The following is an 8,428-nucleotide window of genomic DNA, read 5'->3' on the forward strand; positions in this document are numbered from 1 at the left end:
TTCTTGAGCTTTTCATTTGAGTTCCCATCTGCCCCAATTTCAACTACAACTTGCACTCAGAAACACAGCACAGAGCGTCCAACAGAGAGACTGCAGAGGCAGAACACAGCAGTGAATGTTCAGCACCTGAATAATGACATATTTTTACCTTAAAACCTGTTCCACAGGCCCAAGGAGCAGGCAGCACCTCTGGTTTGGGGTAGGCTCCTGCCAACTCCAAATATGTCTGTCAGAAGCGAGTGGATTTTTCTTTTCCCCCGAAGCAAGTAAAAAAGGCTTTGCCAGAAGGACCTGGGGGTGCTGGTTGGCAGTGGTTGAACATGAGCCAGGTGTGCCCACGTGGCCAAGAAGGCCAAGGGCACCTGGCTTGTACCAGCCACAGTGTGTCCAGCAGGGCCAGGGCAGTGACTCTCCCCCTATCCTGGCACTGCTGAGGCACCACCTCAAATCCTGGGGTCAGTTCTGGGCCCCTCACAACAAAAAAGACATTGAGGGGCTGGAGCGTGTCCAGAAAAGGGAATGGAATTGGGTCTGGAGCACCAGGAGCAGCTGAGGGGGTTCAGCCTGGAGAAAAGGAGGCTCATGGGGGACCTTCTCCCTCTCTCCAGCTCCCTGACAGGAAGGGGGAGCCAGGAGGGGGGTTGAGCTCTTCCCCCAGGGAACAAGGGACAGGACAAGGTGAAACGGCCTCAAGCTGTGCCAGGGGAGCTTCAAGCTGTATATCAGGGAAAATTTCTTCATGGAAAGGGCTGTCCAGCCCTGGCACAGCTGCCCAAGGCAGGGCTGGAGTCACCATCCCTGGGAGTGTGTTCAAAAGCCACATGGCACTCTGGGTCATGGTTTAGTGGTAACCTTGGCAGTGCTGGGGAACAGTTTGCCTTGATGATCTTTTCCAAACCTAGTGATTCTGTGATTCTGTGACTGGGGTATCTGGGCTATAAGTTCTCTTTAAATTGGAGAAATAAAAGATCTCGAGGAGCTGCATGTGTTACATATTCTTTTTGTATAACACTTTGTTACTAATTATGCAGCTTATGCTTGGAGAAGAAATGAGGGATTTGGTGGAAGGTTTCGGATTCCTAAGGAGGAATTTGCATTCCGACTTTATTTTCTTCATGCACCTTATGTGCTGTCTCTGAATTGACTGGATTGTCTCACAGCCCATTACTTTAAGAACAGCACTTCCAGGCAGAGTTATGGTGCTGAACAAAGAGCCTTTTGTTCTTTTTATTGACCCAACCTTCAAGTATTCAAATACAGAAATGTTTTTTTCTTGGTATGGATGTGTTTGTAATAAGCCAGCATGCAGAGTGCCAGGGCTGGCTGGGAAAGGAGGGCAGTTATTTTGCAAAGTGATTTCTGTGGTTTGAGGCAGGTTGTGCCTGTTTGGATTCCCCAGCACACACTGAAGGTGGGGGGACAGATGCAGGTTGTGCTGGCTGTCAATTCAGACATGCTCTGCTGGAGCAGAGCAAGAGCTGGATGAACCCTTTTTTATTCCAGAAATTATTCATGTCCTTCTTAAAACTGGAGAGTATTTGGGTGGGTAAGTGTTCAACAGGAGAGGTGCTGATGGAAGTGGGAGACTCAGAATACCAAAGGCAGGATAAATTTAAATGTAGAGCTGAATATATTTCCTAATTTATACAGGGCCAAAGGGGGTAGAGGATGCCTTGGTAATTCAAATACCACTAATGTTATGTTGATGCTTTATTTTGAAGCACCTCAAGTCTGAAAAAGGTTGCCTGGAGCTTTTTTTTACTGACAAGCACAAAACAGACCCCAAATTTAGAGTCAGCAAGAGACTACCCAAACCTAGAAATGCTGACTGCTCTTTGGGTCTGTATTTAATGTCATTATTAGGGTGCTGAGTATTTCCAAGCTCTCTGGAAAAGCTCCATCATTTACCAAGTGGAAAAGTACACAAGTACTTAGTCCTTCAAGTCATGAGTAGCAGGGTTTGAAATCAAACCCATATGTCCTGCTTCCCCAGACCCAAAGTTTTCATCTTTTAATGATTTATCTGAAACCAACCACGACACTTGCAAATAAATAAGGTAAAGCCCTCAGCTGGCAGCAGAATGGCAGTTCCTCTGTCCCTGGCAGCTCCAGGGCCCTGCCCCTCCTTTTTCCAGTTCCAGCCTTCACTGGTCACGTCACACAAAACCCCAACCTGGCCCCAAAGGGCTGATGTTTTCATATGGTTTAACAAGCATCACCTCCTCCTCATCAACCTGGAGTATTGTTAAGAGCATTTCCAGTTATAGACTCTTCTCTTTTACAGACTCTTGAAAAAGCTGTAAGGGGAAGGAATAAAAAAAAAAAAAAAAAAAAAAAAAAAAAAAAAAAAAAAAAAAAAAAAAAAAGGCAAAAAAAAGCTACACCAAAGCATTTTAGCTATGGAGACTACAGAGCAGCCATGGACAAGGAGCAGGATAATCTGCACTTGGCCAACCCAAAGTAGAACTTTTGCACATTTAACCTGGAGGAAGAGGGTTTATATCTTATGCCAACCGACCAAACCTTTCCAGGAACCAGCCTCCTTTCAAACCAGCAGTAGGACAAAGAGACTTGAGGACTACAGAGCCTTGCGTTTTACCAATATTTACCTTTTAAAATCTAGAAGGTTATAAATTTTTATTTAACGATTTGCTGAGGTATCGGTGTGAAAAGCATTTACAAAATCAGCCATTTACAAAAGTAACCTCTCTGCAAGAGAAGCAGGTAAAGCTTTATTTCAAAACAAAACATAACCTTTGCTGCCTTGCCTGTTCACACCTTTGTGCTGCAGAGATCACACTAAAGGCAACAACAAAATTACTCCAGTGTTATGGTGTCAGGTGGGATCTGCACCCTTAGTCCTCACACTCCTGAAGGTTCATTACTCCACCAAGACACTGGATTACTGCCAGAGCCATCACACCACAGCAGTGTATTTCAGAGGTAAGATGGAGGTGACTACTGTACACTGAAGGTCCTGCAAAATTCCACACTTTCCTGCTTTTCCAAGCCATGTTTTCCTGCCAAGAAGCACGTCCTGCCCAGGGAGCTCACACACCCCTTTATGCACTCACTAGCAGCTCTACAATGCCCCTGTTCCAAAAATGCCAACTTTTAGTGACCAGAAACAGGCACAGACCAAACTCCAGTTGGATCTGGAGGCAAAGTGGCTCAGGAGAAGAGACAAGACACTGTTTGCATCTCCTGCCAGGCTGTAACGGGAGTACAAAGCTGGACATGCAGCGGTTCCACACTAAGCTTGGGAGACAAGCAAAATGCACAGCGATCCATCCGTGCCTCCTCTCACCTCCCATGGCAGAAAACATCTCCCTCACAGGCAGAAAACATCTCCCCTTCCTGACAGGCATGGGCCCAACCCACAATCCAGGCTGGAGGTGAGAAGTGTTTGACTTTCTGCACCTCCACCTGTGCTCACAGAGAAACTCCAAGACAGCTTCAGAACTCAGGTAAGGCTTCATGTCCACCACCCCAAAGCAATGCAGTCCTCCCACGATGACAGAGGGACTCTGACCAGCAAACCACAGGAATTCAGGGCACTCTGATGAGCGAGGCTGCAGGAAGCCTGTGGGAGCCAAGGACAGAGTGCTCGTGACACAGAGCTCTGTTTGTGGCCTGGGCTGTCACGTGCCAGCGGAAGCTCAGGGTTGTAAGGCCTTCAGGAAACAGCAAAATCTGTCTTTGGAAGAGCCTTTACCAAAGATAAACACCCCCTCCACTAATCACAGAATCCCAGAGTGGTTTGGGTTGGAAGGGACCTTAAAGCTCATCCAGTGCCACCCCCTGCCATGGGCAGGGACACCTTCCACTAGCCCAGGTTGCTCCAAGCCCCATCCAGCCTGGCCTTGGACACTTCCAGGGATCCAGGGGCAGCCACAGCTTCTCTGGGAAACCTGTGCCAGGGCCTCACCATCCTCACGGCCAATAATTTCTTCCTAATATCTAATAAATTTTCTCTGTACACCATTACAAGCATGAAAGTTTTTCCATAAGGATTTTCTTATACAAAACAGGTGCCCTTAGACACAAGTCCTCCTCTGAGGGGAACGCCCTGGAAAGCCCACCAGAAACATTGTTCTTGCTGCCTCCCACATGGATGATGCTTCAGGTATCACCACCACTTTCAGCACAGATGTTTTTCCTAAATCCTGCTTCTCTCCACAACTGAAGGAAAAGAAGGGAAGCCAACAGTCAAGCCTGTACTCCAAAGACCAGGATATTTTCAGCTGTTCAACTGAAAGTCAAATGCAAGTGATGGGCAACTACAGAGCTCAGAGCCACCAGCCCCCCTGCCACCATACCCATGCAGCAGCCAGGGCCCTTGTTAAGGGGGTTCCAAATTTGCCTCAGCCAGCTTTTAGTAAGTCAGGAAAATTGTAAATTGTTACTATGCCTTCCTAGGTGACGTTTTCATTCAATACACATCCCACTGCAGCGCAGGGTTTATCCAAGCAGACAGGACAACCACGCACCCAGCAGGGGATTTCTCAGAAAATCACCACCATTAAACTCCTTTTTATTGCCTGCAGGTGGTGATTATTTCACCTTTTTGCCATGCTGCTCCATAAATAAGAGGGCCACACCTGCTCCCAGGGAATCCAAAATAAAGCACAAACTCTCCAGCCATGCAGGAAACCTTGCACTGGGAAACAAAACACAACATGTGGGGTCACCTGAGTGGCACCTCTTGCCCGGGGGGGCAAAAGCCTCCCTAATTAACAGCAAGTCCTGTAAGAGGTTTATCTGTTACAACAGAAAAACAAACAAGAGGCAGCACCAGAAATACTCTGGTTTTAGAGACACAGTTATTGGCAAAGGCAGGTGGTGGAGCTGCACCTGCACCCCTGGGCTGTGCTGGCTGTCACCTGGCTTGGGGACAGTGCTGAGGGCTGGGGTGAAGAGCAGGTTTGTGCTGGGCATCAGCTCCTGCCCGTTCCTCCTGTGCAGCTGCTGGGCCCCCCGAGCAGAGCCTGCTCCATCCTCTGCCCCCTCCCTGCAGCCCCTGACACACCCTGGGGAGGGCCCCTCTCAGGCTCTGCTCTGGAGGCTGAACAGCCCCAGCTCCCTCAGCCTTTGCTGCTCCCAGAGCTGCTCCATCCCTTGGGCATCTCCGCAGCCTGTGCTGCAGGAGCTCCCTGGCCCTGCTGTGCTGAGGAGCCCGAGCTGGGCCCAGCCCTGCAGATGTGCCTGCCCAGGGCTGGGCAGAGGGGCAGGATCCCTCCCCTGACCTGATGCAAATGCTCTTCCCAGTGCACCCCCAGATCCCACGGGCCCCTTGGCCCCCAGGGCACATTGCTGGTCATGGACAGCTCATTGTCCACCAGGACCCCCAGGTCCTTCTCCACAGCTGCTCTCCAGCAGGTCACCCCTGTAACATCTTAGAGAACCTTCAGGGCTTCTTGTTTGTGTTCAGTAGTTTCTATGCTCTGTCTGAGCAGGGCAGTTTTTCACGAAGCTACTGACTTTAATAAAATTCAGTTTCCCTTCAGAAAGCTACAGAAATCCACGGAATACAGCTGTCAGGTTGACTCACAATTCCAAGTGCAATACAGACAGCTGAAAGCACCAGCTCTAGATAAAAGCTCTGACAAGGCTTCCAATAAAGGAAAAGTTAGTGCACTAAAAGCAAAGATTAAAAATTCACCAGCAGCCCTGTCTCTGGAGCTTTACTGAAAGGTCAGGCATCCAAAACTCTGCTTCATCATAATATTTAAGCTACTGAAAATGCAACAGTGCCTCTGGTCAACCAATGAAAGAAAGTAATTGAATTTAGAAAACACAGCAGCCTCAGTCAACAGCCCTGGAAAATTCTGCTTCTGTATTAATTATAATAATAAAATAAATCAAAATCAGTCTTTAACACAAAATCATACAGCCATGGACTTCCAGATTGGTTTGGGTTAGGAGGGACCTTAAAGCCCATCCAGTCCCACCCCCTGCCATGGGCAGGAACACCTTCCACTAGCCCAGGTTGCTCCAAGCCCCGTCCAACCTGGCCTTGGGCACTTCCAGGGATGGGGCAGCCACAGCTGCTCTGGGAAACCTGTGCCGGGGCCTCCCCAGCCTCACAGGGAAGAATTTCTTCCCAATATCTCATCTAACCTTGCCCTCTGGCAGTGGGAAGCCATTCTCCCTTGTCCTGTCCTGCCAGGCCCTTGTCTAAAGTCCTTGTCCAGCTCTCTTGTTTGCTCCTTTAGGTCCTGGAAGGCCACAACGAGGTTTTGTTGCCCACAGTGGAGCTGCTCTCTGAAGAACCTTCAGCACAAAATACTGGGGTGGCATCATTAAACACACTCAGGAAGCATCAGCACTCACAAAGACAACACCCTCAAGAGAGCTACAAATCGAGGAAAAGCAATCCTCCACACCACAGACCCAACAACACCTTCACAAGGTGACTCTGAGGTGACCTGACAGCCCTCCCTGCCCCAGCAGAACCCTCTCACCACCAGGAAGACACTCAGCTCAGGTTTTTAAGAGCTCAGTTGTTGACAGTGTGTACAAATCCCACGTGCAAGACGTCAGCAACACGTTAAAAACACCCTAATAAAAGACACAGTGGTAACGAGCTCCGTCAGATCCCGGAGCCACCAGGAGGGCAAGGGCACATCCATTGGTGGTGCACGTAAACAAGGGACTGCTGGGCAAAGTTCCTGCCGCAGCCTGGCAGGTTTTTAAGAACAAAGTCCACACCACAAAAAAAGACACCTCTGCCATCCGCATCATCAGTCTGATCAAGAAGCAAGAAGGAGCTGGTGAGGACACACCGAGCCAGGCTCGGGCTCTCCTTTCAGGGCACACGGACCGAAGGAGGGGATGACACCGCGACCCTCCAGCTGCGGGTGCAGATGCGGGACGTGCCCGTTACCAAACACTCCCGAGGCACCGGAGCGTTGGGGGCTCGCCGGCCCCGGGCCCGTCCTGCCAGGGCTGACAGCGCACCGCGACGGAGCGGAAACACCGACTGCTTCTTGGTGTTTGTCATGAACACCAGGGGAAGAGAGGCGGCCTGGCGGGGCCGTTCCAGCGACCGGGGTAGGAGAAAACGAGGAAAGGCACCCAAAGAGAGTGGGAGAGTATGAGGAAAGGAGGGATGGAGGAAAAGAAAGAGGGAAGGAACCCCCAACCGGTCTCGGAGCCGCCGCTGCCCCAGCCCGGCCCCGCCCGGCCCGGCCCCTCCGCCCCGCCCGGCCCGGCCCCGCCGGGGCGCACAGGCCCGTGCCCGCGGAGGAAGGCGCAGGGCCCAGCCGGCCGCAGCCCCCCTGCCCCGCGGTGTCCCGCACCGTGCCCCCGGCGCTGTGCCGGCCGTACCTGCCCGGTCGCGGTGCCGCCGCTGCCTCCGGCCCGGCCCCGCTCCGCCTCCTCCGTCAGCGCCCGCCGGCCCCGCCGCTCCGCAACATGGCGGCCGCCCCTGCGCGGGGCACGACGGGAGCGCGCCCCGCCCGCCGGCCGGGCGCGCGCGGGGAGCGGCGGCCGCGCGCGCTGCCATGGCAACGGCGAACGGGTGACGCCACGGCCGCGGCGATGACGTCATGGCCGGGGGCCCGAGGAGGGGGGGGGTGTCACACACACACACACCCCTCACGGGTGGGCACCGGGCCCGCGGCTGCTGCGGCCTCGAGGGGCTCCCTGGTCCTTAGGGGGGATCTCTTGGTCCGTGGAGGGGTCCTTGGGCCCTTAGGGAGGATTGTCTTGGTCTCTGGGGGGGGTTCCTGGGTCCTTAAGGGGATTCTTGGGTCCCTGGAGAGGTCCTAAGGTCTCTATAGGAGGTTGTTCAGTCCTTAAAGGAGTTTCTCAGGTCCTTGGGGGGATGTCTTGGGTCCTGAGGGGGTGGCCCTGGCCCCCCAGGAGGGTGTGTGACTCCTGTGTCCCCCCCCAGGCAAGGTTTGTGGCTCAGTGCAGGACTGCCCCCCATTCCTGGGCAGGGTCCATGCCCCCCCATTCCCGGTCCCTGCCCCCCATTATCCCCATGTGCCTACCAGTGCCTGTGGAGGGACTGATGGCAGGGGCCCCAGGGTGTCCCTTGAGGGTCCCACTGTCCATCTGCAATGCTCTGGTGACCCAGTGCCAGCATGTCACTGTCACCCTGCTCAGCACAACCATCCTGATCCTACTGCAGCAATGCAGTGAGCTGCAATTCCCTGGTTATTAATCATGGATTGATTCCCTGGTTATTAATCACCGACTCCCTGGTTATCAATCATGCAGCTTGGCCTCACATAATAATAAAGTCGCTCTTTAAAGCTTCCTTGTATGTTATTTACAACAACAAGAAACAGCTGATAACTGCTGTCCTGAGAAGGAACAGAGTAATTCATGGAATCCTGGAATCTCCTGAGCTGGAAGGGACCCACAGGGATCATCCAGTCCAACCCCTGGCCCTGCACAGACACCCCAACAATCCCACCCT

General features: G+C 52.3%; 1 protein-coding gene across 1 annotated transcript in view; it reads right to left on the reverse strand.

Annotated features, from left to right (window-relative positions):
- The window catches only part of FZR1 (fizzy/cell division cycle 20 related 1), a 22,493-nt gene extending 15,069 nt beyond the window's left edge, over positions 1-7,424 (reverse strand). The window contains exon 1 of the mRNA XM_017837021.1: positions 7,330-7,424. The gene's annotated coding sequence lies outside the window, so the exon portion shown is untranslated. The remainder of the gene's footprint in view (positions 1-7,329) is intronic.
- Positions 7,425-8,428: the final 1,004 nt, after the last annotated feature.

The sequence above is a fragment of the Lepidothrix coronata genome, unplaced genomic scaffold (assembly GCF_001604755.1).
Source record: "Lepidothrix coronata isolate B3197 unplaced genomic scaffold, Lepidothrix_coronata-1.0 Scaffold290, whole genome shotgun sequence".
NCBI classification, from domain to species: Eukaryota; Metazoa; Chordata; class Aves; order Passeriformes; family Pipridae; genus Lepidothrix; species Lepidothrix coronata.